Source organism: Triticum aestivum, chromosome 5D, assembly GCF_018294505.1.
Source record: "Triticum aestivum cultivar Chinese Spring chromosome 5D, IWGSC CS RefSeq v2.1, whole genome shotgun sequence".
Classification (NCBI taxonomy): Eukaryota; Viridiplantae; Streptophyta; class Magnoliopsida; order Poales; family Poaceae; genus Triticum; species Triticum aestivum.
Window position 1 is genome coordinate 139390321 of NC_057808.1, and position 19211 is coordinate 139409531.

Here is a 19211-nt window from a genome sequence, read left to right on the forward strand (position 1 = left end):
TCTTGCTTGTTTGTTCCCCTTTCAAAAAAAACTTCATCTAGATTTCATTTCTTTTTGTCAAGTCATTCTCTGTATCTAATTCCTTGCAAATCCTTGTGAGATCTTATTTGCCAAATGAGATGAGATGACAATTTTTTCCTCTCTATTAAACTCGGCCTCACCGATTTCTACCTATCGGCTAGACCGAACTGCAATAATGCATTGTAGCTTGTTCATCGGTACAACCGACAAGGACAAACCCAGTCTGACCGATATGCATCATCTATGACACTGCCAACTCGGTGACATCGATGAAAATGAATCGGCGTTACCGATTTCACTACTGATAAAACTTTTTGCCATTACAATTGTCATTTCTTCTCCAGCTCCACTCGATGATTCTTATCCTCTACTGACATCTTAACTTACATGTTGCTTTGTAATGTGACTCAAGGACCTAACCTATTTGACTCATGCTCCAAAAGATCCCTTCTTGGAAATTGATGTCAAAGGGGGAGAGAGAGCACATCAAAGCTTATCACATAAGAGATAAAGCATACTTTAAGCTTCTCCAGATGCTTATTATCCATAGAGGAGAGAAGTCACATGTCTTTAAGAGGGGAAAGATATGTTAGTAGATGTTACTTTGCTCTGATTTTCTTTGTTCCGAGTTTCTTCTTACCCTATCTTCCCATTATCCAATATCAGATTCAGGGGGAGAAAGAGTTCATATCTAAGGGAAGAAAATCTTTGGAATTCATTGCATATCTTTAATCCTAGGGGACATGTCTATATCCAAATAGAGTACTAAGTACTCACTCACTACATGTCATCCCAGTCTTGGTACTCTTGTGGTTTTCTCTACTTGCTTTGATTAGTAGGTGTCCTTGTGTTATCTAACCTTTTTTTCTCAAGCTCACCTCTTCCAAAGCCAGCTCAAGACCACAAGGTATGTATATGCATCACACTCATGTGCATGGTGATCTCTTGCTGATGTACACATTGCAAGAAGGACTCATGAACATGAAGGTACATTTCCTATATTTACTTCATTTGCCCTGATTCATATAGCCAAGATACATCTAGCTCATTGCTTGCTCTGTCATGCCTATGCATTCACATGCTTTCATAGTCTATCTTCACATGATTGCATACATGTAGGGGGAGCCAATGCATGTTACATGTCTTTCCAAAGCTTTACTTGTTACTATTTATATCTTTATCTAAAGCTTTGATGTATGTTGTCATCAATTACCAAAAAGGGGGAGATTGAAAGCACAAGTGCTCCCTGGGTGATTTTGGTAATTAATGTCAACATATCTCTTGTTGGACTAATATTTTCATCTAGTATATTTCAAAAATTTCAACAAAGGCGTGGCATGAACAAAAGGATGTGGAACCCCTTCAAGGTGCTAAGGACAAATATTGGCAAAAGCTCTAGACTCTTCATTTCTATTTTTAGTGATCCAAGGTCACATCGAGTCCATAGGAAAAGCCAATACTATTAAAAGGGGATGAGGTGTTGCTTAATGATCTACTTGCTCAAAGTGCTTAGTGATATGCTCCAAAGCCCTCAACCACTTTCTCATATCCAAATATGTCCTAAACCTAAATTCAAACTCGGTCCCACCAATTTGATCTATCCGGCGCCACCGAGTTCACTTGACATAACCACTGCCAGAAATCCTAATCAATTCGGTCTCACCGATAGGATCTCGGTCTCACCGAGATGGCCTTGCAAACTCTCTATTGCCTATTGCAATTATTCCGGTCACACCGAAATATGTAATCGGCCCCACTCTAGTTTGCCTGACCAACTCTCTGTTTGCTTATTACTGAAATTGGTCTCACTGAGTTTATGTAATCGGTCAAATCGAGATGAGGTTTTTCCTAAACCCTAGCACATCGGTCCCACCAAGTTGATCATGTCGGTCCCACCGAAAATCCTAACGTTCACATTTTGAACTAAATCGGTCTCACCGAGTTCACCTATTCGGTCTCACCGAGATGGGTCAAATGTGTGTAACGGTTAGATTTTGTGTGGAGGCTATATATACCCCTCCACCCCCTTCTCTATTCAAGAGAGAGCCACGAGAACGTGCCTACACTTCCAGTACTCATTTTCTGAGAGAGAACCACCTACTTATGTGTTGAGACCAAGACATTCCAATCCAACCACAAGAATCTTGATCTCTAGCCTTCCCCAAGTTGCTTTCCACTCAAATCATCTTTCCACCATAGCCAAATCTGTGAGAGAGAGTTGAGTGTTGGGGAGACTATCATTTGAAGCACAAGAGCAAGGAGTTCATCATCAACACACCATCTATTACCTTTTGGAGAGTGGTGTCTCCTAGATTGGTTAGGTTTCACTTGGGAGCCTCCGTCAAATTGTGGAGTTGAACCAAGGAGTTTGTAAGGGCAAGGAGATCGCCTACTTTGTGAAGATCTACCCAAGTGAGCCAAGTCCTTCGTGGGTGATGACAATGGTGGGATAGACAAGATTGCTTCTTCGTGGACCCTTCGTGGGTGGAGCCCTCTGTGGACTCGCGCAACCGTTACCCTTCGTGGATTGAAGTCCCCACCAACGTGGATGTACGATAGCACCACCAATCGGAACCACGCCAAAAATGTCCGTGTCTCCAATTGTGTTTGCACATTCCAATCCCATCCCTTTACTTTCTTGCAACTTGCATGCTTTATTTTCCTCTGCGCATTGATACGTCTCCGTCGTATCTACTTTTCCAAACACTTTTGCCCTTGTTTTGGACTCTAACTTGCATGATTTGAATGGAACTAACCCGGACTGACGCTGTTTTCAGCAGAATTGCCATGGTGTTATCGTTGTGCAGAAATAAGAGTTCTCGGAATGACCTGAAACTTCACGGAGATTATTTTTGGAAATAATAAAAAAGGCCCACACCCTTTCCACGAGGGTGGGGGGCGCGCCTGCCCACCCTGGGCACGCCCCCTGCCTCTTGGGCCCCCTGGAGCTCCACCGACCTCAACTCCAACTCCATATATTCGTGTTCGGCGAGAAAAAAATCAGAGAGAAAGATTCATCGCGTTTTACGATACGGAGCCGCCGCCAAGCCCTAAACTCTCTCGGGAGGGCTGATCTGGAGTCCGTTCGGGGCTCCGGAGAGGGGAATCCGTCGCCATCGTCATCATCAACCATCCTCCATCACCAATTTCATGATGCTCACCGCCGTGCGTGAGTAATTCCATCGTAGGCTTGCTGGACGGTGATGGGTTGGATGAGATTTATCATGTAATCGAGTTAGTTTTGTTAGGGTTTGATCCCTAGTATCCACTATGTTCTGAGATTGATGTTGCTATGACTTTCCTATGCTTAATGCTTGTCACTAGGGCCCGAGTGCCATGATTTCAGATCTGAACCTATTATGTTTTCATGAATATATGTGAGTTCTTGATCCTATCTTGCAAGTCTATAGTCACCTACTATGTGTTATGATCCGGCAACCCTGAAGTGACAATAATCGGGACCACTCCCGGTGATGACCATAGTTTGAGGAGTTCATGTATTCACTATGTGTTAATGCTTTGGTCCGGTACTCTATTAAAAGGAGGCCTTAATATCCCTTAGTTTCCATTAGGACCCCGCTGCCACGGGAGGGTAGGACAAAAGATGTCATGCAAGTTATTTTCCATAAGCACGTATGACTATATTCGGAATACATGCCTACATTACATTGATGAATTGGAGCTAGTTCTGTGTCACCCTATGTTATGATTGTTACATGATGAACCGCATCCGGCATAATTCTCCATCACCGATCCAATGCCTACGAGCTTTTCACATATTGTTCTTCGCTTATTTACTTTTCCGTTACTATTGTTACAATCGCTACAAAACCCAAAAATATTACTTTTGCTATCGTTACTGTTACTTCCATACTACTTTGCTACTAAATACTTTGCTGCAGATACTAAGTTATCCAGGTGTGGTTGAATTGACAACTCAACTGCTAATACTTGAGAATATTCTTTGGCTCCCCTTGTGTCGAATCAATAAATTTGGGTTGAATACTCTACCCTTGAAAACTGTTGCGATCCCCTATACTTGTGGGTTATCAAGACTATTTTCTAGCGCCGTTGCTGGGGAGCATAGCTCTATTCTTTGAGTCACTTGGGATTTATATCTGCTGGTCACTATGAAAAACTTGAAAGACGCGAGAACGGAAATTTATCCCTCAACCACGAGGGGAGGTAAGGAACTGCCATCTAGCTCTGCACTTGATTCACCTTCTGTTTTGAGTAAGCTTGCGACACCTAAACCTGCTTCTGCTATTAATTCTGATATGTCACATGTTGTTGATGATGCCACTTCTGCTATGCATGATACTTATGATGAAACTACTTCTATGCTTGATACTACTGTGCCACTTGGTGAATTTCTTGATGAACAACTTGCTAGGGCTAGAGAGAATGAAATTATGGAACCTGCTAATATTGATGAAAGTGATGATGAAGATTCTCCTCCTAGATATGAATTGCCTGTTGTGCCTCAGGGCTATGTTATGGATGAAGAAACTGCTAGAGACTTTCTCGCTTGCAATGATAGAAGCGATCTTAAGAAATTATTAGCTAAGTTGAAACAAAAAACTCTGAATGCTAGAATGAAATATGATCTTGCTTATGCTACTTCACCTATCTTTGTTACTGATAAGGATTATGAATTCTCTGTCAACCCTGATATAATTACTTTGGTTGAGTCTGATCCCTTCTATGGCTATGAATCTGAAACTGTTGTGGCACATCTTACTAAATTAAATGATATAGCCACCCTGTTCACTAATGATGAGAAAACTCGCTACTATTATATCCTTAAAATATTTCCGTTCTCATTAAAGGGTGATGCTAAGATATGGTTTAATTCTCTTGATCCTGGTTGTGTGCGTAGTCCCCAGGATATGATTTATTACTTCTCTGCTAAATAGTTCCCCGCTCATAAGAAACAAGCTGCTTTAAGGGAAATATATAATTTTGTGCAAATTGAAGAAGAGAGTCTCCCACAAGCTTGGGGGAGGCTTCTCCAAGTACTTAATGCTTTTCCTGATCATCCTCTTAAGAAAAATGAAATACTTGATATCTTTTACAATGGACTAACTGATGCTTCCAGAGACCACCTGGATAGTTGTGCTGGTTGTGTTTTCAGGGAAAGAACACCAGATGAAGCTGAAATTCTATTGAATAATATGTTGACAAATGAAAATAATCGGACACTTCCTGAACCAACTCCTAAGCCAACTCCGAAGAAAAGGGGTGTTCTATTTCTCAGTCCTGAAGATATGCAAGAGGCAAAGAAATCTATGAAAGAAAAAGGTATAAAAGCTGAAGATGTTAAGAATTTACCGCCTGTTGAAGAAATACATGGTCTTAATTTACCTCCTATTGAAGAAGTACACAGTCTTGATAACCGGACACAGGTAGTAAAGGTAAATTTCCTCTATAGATTTGATGACGGTGATATTCCTCGTTATAAGTCTGCTAGCCAATGCTTAGATGAGTTTGATAATTTTATTGTCAAACAAGAAAACTTCAATGCTTATGTTGGTAGACAATTAAAACACAATGCTTATATGATTGAACACTTGGGTGATTATATGTCTGGAGTTAAAGGTGAACTTAAACTCATTAGTAAACATGCTTCTATGGTTACCACTCAAGTAGAACAAGTACTTAAGGCTCAGAATGATTTGCTCAATGAATTGAATAGTAAGAATAATGATTTTGCTGTTAGAGTGGCTACTAGAACTGGTAAAATGACTCAAGAACCTCTATATCCTGAAGGCCATCCTAAGAGAATTGAGCAGGATTCTCAGATAAATAATATTGATGCACCTAGTTCTTCTAAAAAGAAGAAAAAGAAAACTGATAGGACTTTGCATGCTTCTAGTGAACCTGTTGTAGACACACCTGAGAATCCCAATGATATTTCTATTTCTGATGCTGAAACACAATCTGGTAATGAACATGAACCTAGTGAAAATGCTAATGATAATATTCATGTTGATGCTCAACCTAGTAATGACAATGATGTAGAAATTGAACCTGATGTTGATCTTGATAACCCACAATGAAGAATCAATGTTATGATAAGAGAGACTTTGTTGCTAGGAAGCACGGTAAAGAAAGAGAGCCATGGGTTTAGAAACCCATGCCTTTTCCTCCCAAACCATCCAAGAAAAAGGATGATGAGGATTTTGAGCGCTTTGCTGAAATGATTAGACCTATCTTCTTGCGTATGTGTTTGACTGATATGCTCAAAATGAATCCTTATGCTAAGTATATGAAAGAAATTGTTACTAATAAAAGAAAGATACCGAAAGCTGAAATTTCCACCATGCTTGCTAATTACACTTTCAAAGGTGGAATACCTAAGAAACTAGGAGATCCAGGAGTACCAACTATACCATGCTCCATTAAAAGAAACTATGTTAAAACTGCTTTATGTGATCTTGGAGCCGGTGTTAGTGTTATGCCTCTCTCTTTATATCGTAGACTTGATTTGAATAAGTTGACACCTACTGAAATATCTTTGCAAATGGCTGATAAATCAACTGCTATACCTGTCGGTATTTGTGAGGATGTGCCTGTTGTGGTTGCAAACGTTACTATTTTAACGGACTTTGTTATTCTTGATATTCCCGAGGACGATAGTATGTCTATTATTCTTGGAAGACCCTTTTTGAATATTGCAGGGGCTGTTATTGATTGCAACAAAGGCAATGCCACTTTTCATGTTAATGGTAATGAGCATACGGTACACGTTCCGAGGAAACAACCTCAAGTCCACAGTATAAATTCTATTGGAAAAATTCCATCGATTATTTTTGGAGGTTTTGAATTTCCTCTTCCTACTTTCAAGAAGAAATATGATATTCTTATTATTGGGGACGTGCATATCCCCGTTGAAGTAACATAGTGTTAATCGAAATTTCTCCGGTTCCATGTTATTCGGAATGAGTTTGTTAACAAGACTTGATCAACCTTGTTAGTGGATTCCTTTTGATGAGCATGAGATGGATGAAGTTAGAAAGCACAACCTTCTGTACCCTCCTTCTACTTTCTGTTATTTAGAATGAATAAAGTAAAAATAGTATTTTCTGTCAGTTTTCTGAATTATCCGTGCAATAAAAAACATCCCGAAAATAAAAGTTCTCCAAATGCCCTACCAATTTAATATTATTTTTTCTGGAATATTTGAGAATATCTGGCACTGAGAACATAGCAGGGGGAGCAAGAACCTGGCCACAAGGGTCCAGGGCGCGCCCACCCCCTGGGCGCGCCCCCCTGCCTCGTGGGCCCACGGTGGCTCCCCTCCACTTATTCCTACACCCACACACTCCTTCTTCCTCCATAAAAAATCACCAACCAGCTCAAGCACGAGTTCTAGCTCATTTTGCTGCGATTTTCAATCTCCTTGCTCAAAGCACCTCTCACAAAACTGCTTTGGGGGATTGTTCCTTGGTATGTGACTCCTCCAATGGTCCAATTAGTTTTTGTCCTAGTGCTTTGTTCATTGCAAATTTGTGCTGCCTAGGTGACCATGTTCTTGAGCTTGCATGTCAAATTTATATGGTCCCAAGTAGTTCTAACGTGTGATATAGTCTCTAAGCACTTGTGGGAGTAGTTACTATCAATTTTGTTGAACTTTTATTTGAAGTTACTAAAATTTTCAGAAATTTTTCAGAGGAAGAAACATGTTTAGGAAAATGTACCAAGGTGGCCCTTCAAGGAAGCAAGGACCCAGGCTCACAATGCGTGATGACGACGATGAACCACCAAGAGACGCTCAAGTGCGGGCTTGTGAATGGCCTTCAGAAGACTTCATGGATCAAGCAGGAATCAAGGAAGAATTTAACGCATATGTGCGTAACGCTGATCTTGTGAGCTTCGAGGCAAATAAGTGCCGTCAGTACCACTATCTCACTAATTCCTTTGTGAGGAGGTTTGAATTTTCATCGTCACGCAATTCTCAAACTGTCTTGTTTGATCTTTATGAAAATTCTTATACTATGGACTTAGAGGATTTTAATACTGTTTGCAAACTTCCACAATGGGGTAGTCCTAGTGAACCTCGCAAATCTGAATTTAGAGATTCTCTTGCTGGTATAACTATGGGGGAGTCTAGAGATATAGCACAAGCTACCATAGGAAGCATTCATTTTCCTGCTATACATTATTTTGCTCTCTTCATAGGTAGGTGCGTAAACGGTAAGGATGAAGCATGTCACATGTGTGTCCCTGACCTCGGCGTTCTCAGGAGTGCTATGTTAGGGGATAAACATTATAATTTGGGAGCCATTGTTGCACGTAGGTTGCATAATAATAGATATTAATGGAGATTTCTTTGGTGGAATTTATGCAACCCGTTTAGCTAATTTTCTTGGTGTAACCATACGTGAGGATGATATTGAGTTGCCTCCTACTTATTTAGATTATGAGGCTATGGTTCGTCATCGTTTTGTTGAGAGGAACGATCAGTTCCTCCAGTACCGACTAATCTTTGACAGACGACGCACCTATCACGTCGCTCTCCCTGCTTCTACTTTCTTTGACTTTCAGGCAAAGGGGAGATATTTCATAACCAGGGAGGAGGCGAACGAGTACAAGAGGAGGGCTGAGATAGCTCGCCTCCAAGCTGTAGCCCACAATGCAATAACTGCTGCATCTCAGTACGACCCCAACTATAACTTTGGATATCCGCCAGGCCAGCCGTGGCAATAGATCAACTTAGGCCAAAAGCCTAAGCTTGGGGGAGTACGTATCAATCACCGACATTACATTTATGTTCACACACTCATTGCTAGTTGTCGGTGCTCATACTCTTTCACTGTAATATCCATGCTAGTTTATTTTCTTTTTCTTGCTTTCTTCTTGTGTGCTTGAAAAACCTTAAGAAAAACAAAAAAAATAGTTGTAGCTTTTAGCTAGTTTACTTTTCATGCTGTAGTAGTAATAATTAAAAGAAAGCCCAAAAAGATTTCCTGTTCTTCTTTTGCTTGTTGGGAGTTTTCCCGTGTAAATAGTTTTATTTCTCTTCTTTTCTTTGGGGGTCGATAGGAGAAGACCATGATGAAATTTTTGAAGTGGCTCTTATATGCATTATTGTTGATTTAACCAAGAGCCCATATTACCTTGTCTTCTCCTGTTTATTGAATGCTCGTAGATTCCAGCTTAGTCCAATGCACGTGCATTATTATTATTATTCACATCGTTCGGTCGTGCAAGTGAAAGGCAATAATGACGATATATGATGAATTGGTTGAGATGAGAAAAGCTGGTATGAACTCGACCTCTCTTGTTTTTGTAAATATGATTAGTTCATCGTTCCTGATTCAGCCTATTATGAATAAACATGTTTGCAATGACAATTAGAGATTATAGTTACTTATGACATGCTTAATTAGCTAGGAGTTTACAATGGTTTACCTTGCGTGCCAACATGCTATTAAAATGGTTGTGATGTGGTATAATAGGATGGTATCCTCCTTTGAATGATTCGAGTGACTTGACTTGGCACATGTTCACGCATGTAGTTGAAACAAAATCAACATAGCCTTCACGATATTTATGTTCATGGTGGATTATATCCTACTCATGCTTGCACACAATGTTTATTAATTTTAATGCATGTTCATGACTGTTGTCGCTCTCTAGTTGGTCGCTTCCCAGTCTTTTGCTAGCCTTCGCTTGTACTAAGCGGGAATACTGCTTGTGCATCCAATTCCTTCAACCCCAAAGTTATTCCATATGAGTCCACTATACCTTCCTATATATGTGGTATCTACCTGCCGTTCCAAGTAAATTTGTATGTGCCAAACTCTAAACCTTCAAATGAAATTCTGTTTTGTATGCTCGAATAGCTCATGTATCAACTAGGGCTGTCTGTATCTTCCATGTTAGGCGGGTTATTCTCAAGAGGAGTGGACTCCGCTCCTCACTCACGAGAAAATGGCTGGTCACCGGGATGCCCAGTCCCATGCTTTATGCATATCAAATCAAAATAATTGCAAACAAAATTCCCCCGGGACTGTTGTTAGTTGGAGGCACTTGTTGTTTCGAGCAAGCCATGGATTGATGCTTGTTGGTGGAGGGGGAGTATAAACTTTACCATTCTGTTTGGGAACCGCCTATAATGTGTGTAGCATGGAAGATATCGCCATCTCTCGGTTGTTATGTTGACAATGAAAGTATGCGGCTCAAAATATTATCTATCTCTATTTCAAAATCTAGCTCTGGCACCTCTACAAATCCCTGCTTCCCTCTGCGAAGGGCCTATCTATTTACTTTTATGATTGAGCCATCACCCTCTTATTAAAAAGCACCAGCTGGAGATCACCGTTGTCATTTGCATCCATTACTATTAATTTATATTGGGTATGACCATGACTGGATCTCATTTACCATGAATTACAATGTTTAATCAGTCCTTGATCTTTAAAGGTGCTCTGCATTGATGTTTTGCGGTCTCAGAAAGGGCTAGCGAGATACCATCTTGTTATATCACATCATGATTGTTTTGAGAAAGTGTTGTCACCCGAGATTTATTATTATTGCTCGCTAGTTGATTATGCCATTGATATGAGTAAACATGAGACCTAAGAGTTATTGTGAATATGGTTAGTTTATAATCTTTGCTAAAAACTTGAATGCTGGCTTTACATATTTACAACAACAAGAGCAAACAGAGTTTGTAAAAGTTTTTCTTTATCACTTTCAGTTTATCAACTGAATTGCTTGAGGACAAGCAAAGGTTTAAGCTTGGGGGGTTTGATACATCTCCATCGTATCTACTTTTCCAAACACTTTTGCCCTTGTTTTGGACTCTAACTTGCATGATTTGAATGGAACTAACCCGGACTGACGCTGTTTTCAGCAGAATTGCCATGGTGTTATCTTTGTGCAGAAACAAAAGTTCTCGGAATGACCTGAAACTTCACGGAGATTACTTTTGGAAATGATAAAAAATACTGGCGAAAGAATCAAGGCCAGGGGCCCCACACCCTTTCCACGAGGGTGGGGGGCGCGCCCCCTGCCTCGTGGGCCCCCTGGAGCTCCACCGACCTCAACTCCAACAACATATATTCGTGTTCCGGGAGAAAAAAATCAGAGAGAAAGATTCATCGCGTTTTACGATACGGAGCCGCCGCCAAACCCTAAACTCTCTCAGGAGGGCTGATCTGGAGTCCGTTCGGGGCTCCGGAGAGGGGAATCCGTCGCCATCGTCATCATCAACCATACTCCATCACCAATTTCATGATGCTCACCGCCGTGCGTGAGTAATTTCATCGTAGGCTTGCTGGACGGTGATGGGTTGGATGAGATTTATCATGTAATCGAGTTAGTTTTGTTAGGGTTTGATCCCTAGTATCCACTATGTTCTGAGATTAATGTTTCTATGACTTTGCTATGCTTAATGCTTGTCACTAGGGCCCGAGTGCCATGATTTCAGATCTGAACCTATTATGTTTTCATGAATATATGTGAGTTCTTGATCCTATCTTGCAAGTCTATAGTCACCTATTATGTGTTATGATCCGGCAACCCCGAAGTGACAATAATCGGGACCACTCCCGGTGATGACCATAGTTTGAGGAGTTCATGTATTCACTATGTGTTAATGCTTTGGTCCGGTACTCTATTAAAAGGAGGCCTTAATATCCCTTAGTTTCCATTAGGACCCCGCTGCCACGGGAGGGTAGGACAAAAGATGTCATGCAAGTAATTTTCCATAAGCACGTATGACTATATTCGGAATACATGCCTACATTACATTGATGAATTGGAGCTAGTTCTGTGTCACCCTATGTTATGATTGTTACATGATGAACCGCATCCGGCATAATTCTCCATCACCGATCCAATGCCTACGAGCTTTTCACATATTGTTCTTCGCTTATTTACTTTTCCGTTGCTATTGTTACAATCGCTACAAAACCCAAAAATATTACTTTTGCTATCGTTACTATTACTTCCATATACTTTGCTGCAGATACTAAGTTATCCAGGTGTGGTTGAATTGACAACTCAACTGCTAATACTTGAGAATATTCTTTGGCTCCCCTTGTGTCGAATCAATAAATTTGGGTTGAATACTCTACCCTCGAAAACTGTTGTAATCCCCTATACTTGTGGGTTATCACGCATATACTCTTGCCATGCTTGCTTGAAATGTATTGTGAGTGCTTAAACTTGTGCTAAAACTCCACCTCAACTTGAAGAACTTAAAAACTGCTACTTTTGCTTGTTGAGGGTCTAATCACCCCCCTCTAGACACCTCTTCTCGTCCTTTCAGATGTTCCACCACTGTCGTGGGTGAACACGATCGCCTATGGGGCCACAGGCCCCTTTGTGGTTCGGCGGGGGGAGATCACATTGCACAAAGAGCGGAGGCCATGAAGCAACATGACAACGAGAATCTAGTGGGTTTTACCCAGGTTTGGGCCACTGATAAGCATTAAACCCTACTCCTACTTTGGTGGATTGGGTTGAGAAACACGATGACACACAGTGCTCAAGCCTGGCAAGGTGGCCTCGGGGGAGCTGCTACGCGAGTACAAGTGTGAGAGGGTCTGAATCCTTCTCTAAGTTGCCTTGGACCCCCTTTTATAGACAAAGGGGTAACCGCAGTGGCAAAACAGACATTATCTTGCGATTAGATAGCCAACAGTGCTATCATACCTAACTTTGGCAATTAGGACAAAATGCCATAAATGCCACCTTAGGTGGCGTGCAGGGGTGCATCCCCAGCAAGCTTTATGTCGCCGCTTATCCAGTTTCTGCTTATTATCTTGACACACTCTTAGACGGGTGTCAAATGGGTGTGATCTGTCTTCCAACAGACCGCCACGTGCTTAGTGAGAGCCACTGGCCAGCAAAGGACACTTCTCTTGAAATCTTTGACTTGTATATTTGGTTTGGTCTTCTTGATACGCCCCTTGATCTCACGAAGAGCAGTTTCTCTAGCTCGGCCTTGTGTTATACATTGGTGCTGAATGCATGATCGTCAGCATGCCTGTGTATGAGTCTGGTCAACAAACACAGATGTTTGTTGCACCGACAACCACAGCCCTATATCACGAGCTGACGTCCGAACTCGCATAGGCCTACAACGTCGGGACCTGACGCCGTTCATGAAGCTAGGGTGCATCCTCCCGGATATGGATGGAACTTCCGGTGATTGACGATGCCGATGACGATGTGTCGGTTGAACTTTGTACTTTCTGTAGTGATGAAACTTTGTGATGTCAACGGTCCTGCTGAACTTGCGTAACGCTAGTTTGTTAGTTTGGGTACGATGACCTGCGTACATCTAGTTAATTATTTTGGGTACAATGAACGTGCATTTATTAATTATGTTTACTATATGTTTCATCTATTTGCTAACCCTTTCTTTTTGTGTTTCTCAAGTATATTATGTTGCATATTATAGGTGATTCCCTTGATGAAGATGCATCTCTAACAGGTACATAGATCCTTGATGGCGAAGAAGTGCTATGTCATGTACATAGGGAAGGTTCGGGAGTGTAAGACGAGTAGTGTCGTGGAATTGTCACGGCAGATGTCCTCGAGCTAGGACTTAATCGTGGAGCCATCGCAACTAGGAAGCTTAAAGGGGTTAAACGGGACAAGGAACACGAGGGTTATACTGGTTCGGCCCCTTACGGTGAAGGTAAAAGCCTACGTCCAGTTGAGGTGGTATTGATTAGGGTTTCGATGAGCAGGGAGCTTGATTGCTATGCCTGGCTCTCGATGAGATCTTACTTGTCCCTAAACCGCCGCCGGGTCGTCCCTTTATATAGGGAGGTTGACGCCCAGCAGCTCTCAGAGTCCCGGCCGGCTCATAAGAGTGTCCGGCTCGGACTCTCAACTATTCTTGCCTTACACTACAAGTTCTACCATAATGGCGGTTGTAACTACGGGCCTTAAGCCATCTCCGGGTCTTAAGCCCATCTTTGGCCCGCCGTCTTCAAGCTTGGCGCCGGGCTTCAGCGATGACCATTATGAGTAATCCGGCCCCTCCAGGCGGGTGACTCTAAGGTTTATATCCTCAACATTAGGCCCCAGATTTATTTGAGCCGGCTCATGTCAATCTTCAATCCTTTCGATAGAAAATCTCCGGCTTACAACTGTGTAAAGGCTATAACCCGTCGTGACGTCATCTTCCGGATTCCGGGTAACCCGCCGTGACGTCATCTTCCATTAAGTCCATTTTTTACTCCACCATATCCGCAACGGATCTTATCTTTAACTGCCGTCCCAAAAATTGAGGCGTTTTTATGGCGAGATAACCACACCGCGGCCTCCTCGTTTCTCGCGCCCACTTATGAGCTTCTCCTTATAAATAGCCCGGGCCGATGAGCCTCCAGCCACTCGTCTTCCTCCTCTCGCCACTGTTCTCCGCTCGAGCTCCATCGCCGCCGCCACCGTGGGTCTTCCTGTCTTCACCGACTCAGGCCGCTACATCAACCTGACGTGACCAGATAAACGGCGGCGACCTCCGCAACTCTCCAGTATCTGTAAGTCCTTGTTACTCCGTAGAATAGATCCGCGTTAGGGTTCTTGCTGTTCTTCCCGTGTTCGTCGCCATTCCTTGCGAGTTCTTGGTAGATTTCATTTTTACCACCTTTCTTGATCTTTAGACTATAGAACTGTTGCGGTAGTTGTTTCACGCCCGTTTCCAATGTACATAGATCCCTTCTCATTGCATAAAGGCTCCGTTCAAACTTATGAACTTCTTCTGCCTCTGTTTTAGGTCTAGAAACTTTTCCTTTTAGTCGACCATTTTGATCCAAAATATTCACTGCGATCTGTGAAACTTGTTTTCACCACACTTAGTAAAAAACTGCATCTGCTAAGCTATGGCGGCTTACATTTCCGGCTCAAAGAAGCCACGCGCCGTAAAATTTTCCGGCTCATTTATGATAAAGCTGTAGACAATTGAATTACTCTCAATACCTCTAGCGGCTTAGATAACCCGATGCACTTAGCTATATGTCATTAGGCCCCTTCATAAGCCGCCACTTTAAACATTGAACTGTAAATTTCCTCCGGCTTATAATTAAACTGGACATTTCCTTTTATCATAGGCTTCCGACTTTCACCATGCCTCCCAAAGCTCCCAAAGCACCCATCACGTGCAACTGGATGAGGTCCAACATCACTGATGAAACCTTAGCAGACTTTGTGAAAACGGGTTACCTGCCCAAGAAAGACGTCATGTCCTACCGTGCCCCTGACCCATCAGAGGAGAGACCGCAACCAAAGGATGGTGAAGTGGTAATATTCGCGGATCACATGAGCCGGGGCTTCGCACCGCCCGGCTCAAAGTTCTTTAGAGATGTGCTGAGTTTCTTTGATCTGCGGCCACAAGACATAGGACCCAATTCCGTGTCAAACATATGCAACTTCCAAGTATTCTGCGAAGTCTACCTTGGAGAAGAGCCCAACCTTCTGCTCTTTAGAGAGCTATTCTATTTGAACCGCCAGAATGAGTGCGCCAACGGACCGAGCCTGGAGCTTGGTGGAATCTCCATTCAACGCCGGAGAGACTGCCTCTTTCCTTACGCTGAGCCGCCCAGCCATCCAAAGGACTGGAACCAGACGTGGTTTTACTGCCAGGACACGTCTCCGGCTGACGAGAGCCCTCTGCCCAGCTTTCGTGCTGTGCGTCTGGAACCAAACCACCCTCTGCCCGACAAACTATCTCAGGCGGAGCGTCAACCTCTGATCCCCACCATCAACAAGATCAAGGCTCTCCTAGGCAACGGCCTCAACAACATTGATCTGGTCCGGGTTTGGATCTCGTGGCGGGTGATCCCCTTGAGCCGCCGCCCCGGCTTAATGTGTGATTACACGGGCCGGAAAGATGACCCCCTGCGACATAGCCGCAACGATCTTCCTGAAGACATTGTTGAAGATATGACCAAGGCCCTCTTGAATGAGAGCTTGGCGGACTGCGGGAGGACCAGCTTAAGCCCCTTCTGCAAGACCAACCCGGCCCCAGCGGTAAGCCGCTGATCTGAACATCTTATTTTCTCCTTTAGATAGTTTTCATCTGAACCTTAAGAACTCTTCATTGTATTTTTCAGGCTGATGATAAATTCTGGAAGGTCAAATATGACCATGAAGCGGCCAAGAAGGCCAGGAAGGCTAAGAAAGCCGCCAGGAGAACCGCTCCCCGCAAGAAGGGAAGCAGGCCTACTGCCTCAGAGCTGCTTCAACTAAGTGACAGCTCCGAGTCAGAGGTAACCCCTGAACCTGTAAGCTCTTGTTGTGTTTCTTGTTTATTCCTGTCCACCTTATTGATACTGATCATCAGCAGGATGACACCAGAGCAAGTAACCCGGTGACCGAAGAGGTAATGACACTTTCCTCCGACTCGGAGCCCTTGCCAAGGCAGAAAGTCCGAAGAGTAACCCGGAAAGTAAGATTTTCACATCCTTTAGCTTATCAAGATCCTCAATTTCTTTTGAAGCGACAGATTCATGAGAGCCGGCGGCACACCCGGATCAACAAAGACGCTGACCTCTCCTCCGGTTTACCTGAGGCGTCAAGGAAGCGCCGGACCGAGGTTATCTCCCACTTATATCCTTTTCATCCTTCGGCGGGTGTTATACATCAACCGCTCAATTCTTCCGATTCGAATTATCAGGAAACTTCACCCTCCTCTGGTGACTCTATGCAATCGAACCTGCCGGCTTTCAAGACCGTACCCGGGTAATGATGATCTTCTCTTGCTGTGCTTATCTTTACTCATATTCGGCCTCCCCCTTTCCTTATCTCCGGAGGAGGGAAGGAAAGAGGGGAGAGGGGAAAGGAAGGGAGAATCCTATTCCCTCTATTTCCTTTCCTCCTCCCCTTTTCCTTTCTCCACTTAGGCCGGCCCATATGGGGGTGCACCAGCCCCTTAGGGGCTGGTCTGTCCCGCCCTTGGCCCAATAAGGCCCATATCTTTGCCGGGGGGTGCCCGGAACCCCTTCCGGTGACCCGATACATACCCGGTACCCCCAGAACACTTCCTGTGTCCAAATACTATCATCCTATATATGAATCTTTACCTCTCGACCATTTCGAGACTCCTCGTCATGTCCATGATCTTATCTGGGACTCTGAACAACATTCGGTTACCAAATCACATAACTCATATAATACAAGATCGTCATCGAAATGTTAAGCGTGCGGACCCTACGGGTTCGAGAACTATGTAGACATGATCGAGACACATCTCTGATCAATAACCAACAACGGAACCTGGATGCTCGTATTGTTCCTACATATTCTACGGAGATCTTTATCGGTCAAACCGCAATGACAACATACGTCATTCCCTTTTGTCATCGGTATGTTACTTGCCCGAGACTCGATTGTCGGTATCTTCATACCTAGTTCAATCTCGTTACCGACAAGTCTCTTTACTCGTTCCGTAATGCATCATCCCGCAACTAACTCATTAGTCACATTGCTTGCAAGGCTTATCATGATGTGCATTACCGAGAGGGCCCAGAGATACCTCTCCGATACTCGGAATGACAAATTAATCCTAATCTCGATCTATGCCAACCCAACAAACACCTTCGGAGATACCTGTAGAGCATCTTTATAATCACCCAGTTACGTTGTGACGTTTGATAGCACACAAGGTATTCCTTCGGTATCCGGGAGTTGCATAATCTCATAGTCAAAGGAATATGTATATGACATGAAGAAAGCTATAGCAATAAAACTGAACGATCATTATGGTAACCTAACAGATGGGTCTTTTCCATCACATCATTCTCCTAATGATGTGATCCCGTTCATCAAATGACAATACATGTCTATGCTTACGAAACTTAACCATCTTTGATTAACGAGCTACTCTAGTACAGGCTTACTAGGGACACGGTGTTTTGTCTATGTATCCACACATGTATCAAGTTTCCGGTTAATACAATTCTAGCATGAATAATAAACATTTATCATGATATAAGGAAATATAAAATAATAACTTTATTATTGCCTCTAGGGCATATTTCCTTCAGTCTCCCACTTGCACTAGAGTCAATAATCTAGTTCACATCGCCATGTGATTTAACACCAATAGTTCACATCACCATGTGATTAACACCCATAGTTCACATCGCCATGTGACCAACACCCAAAGGGTTTACTAGAGTCAGTAATCTAGTTCACATCGCCATGTGATTAACACCCAAAGAGTACTAAGGTGTGATCATGTTTTGCTTGTGAGAGAGGTTTAGTCAACGTGTCTGCCACATTCAGATCTGCATGTATTTTGCAAATTTCTATGTCTACAATGCTCTGCACGGAGCTACTCTAGCTAAATGCTCCTACTTTCAATATGTATCCAGATCGAGACTCAGAGTCATCCATATTGGTGTCAAAGCTTGCATCGACGTAACTCTTTACGACGAACTCTTTTATCACCTCCATAACCGAGAAATGTTTCTTTAGTCCTCTAAGGATAATTTTGACCGCTGTCCAGTGATCTACTCCTAGATCACTATTGTACTCCCTTGCCAAACTCATGCTAAGGTATACAATAGGTCTGGTACACAACATGGCATACTATATAGAACCTATGGCTGAGGCATAGGGAATGACTTTCATTCTCTCTCTATCTTCTGTCGTGGTCGGGCTTTGAGTTTTACTCAACTTCACACCTTGCAACACAGGCAAGAACCCTTTCTTTGACTGATCCATTTTGAACTTCTTCAAAATATTGTCAAGGTATGTGCTTTGTGAAAGTCTTATTAAGTGTCTCGATCTATCCCTATAGGTCTTGATGCCCAATATATAAGTAGCTTCACCGAAGTCTTTCATTGAAAAATTCTTATTAAAGTATCCTTTTATGCTATCCAGAAATTCTATATCATTTCCAATCAATAATATGTCATCCACATATAATATCAGAAATGCTACAGAGCTCCCACTCACTTTCTTGTAAATACAGGCTTCACCATAAGACTATATAAAACCATATGCTTTGATCACCTTATCAAAGCGTATATTCCAACTCCAAGATGCTTGCACCAGTCCATAGATGGATCGCTGGAGTTTGCATACTTTGTTAGCACCTTTAGGATCGACAAAACCTTCTGGTTGCATCAGATACAAGAAATCCATTAAGGAATGCAGTTTTGACATCCATTTGCCAGATTTCATAAAATGTGGCAATTGCTAACATGATTCGGACAGACTTA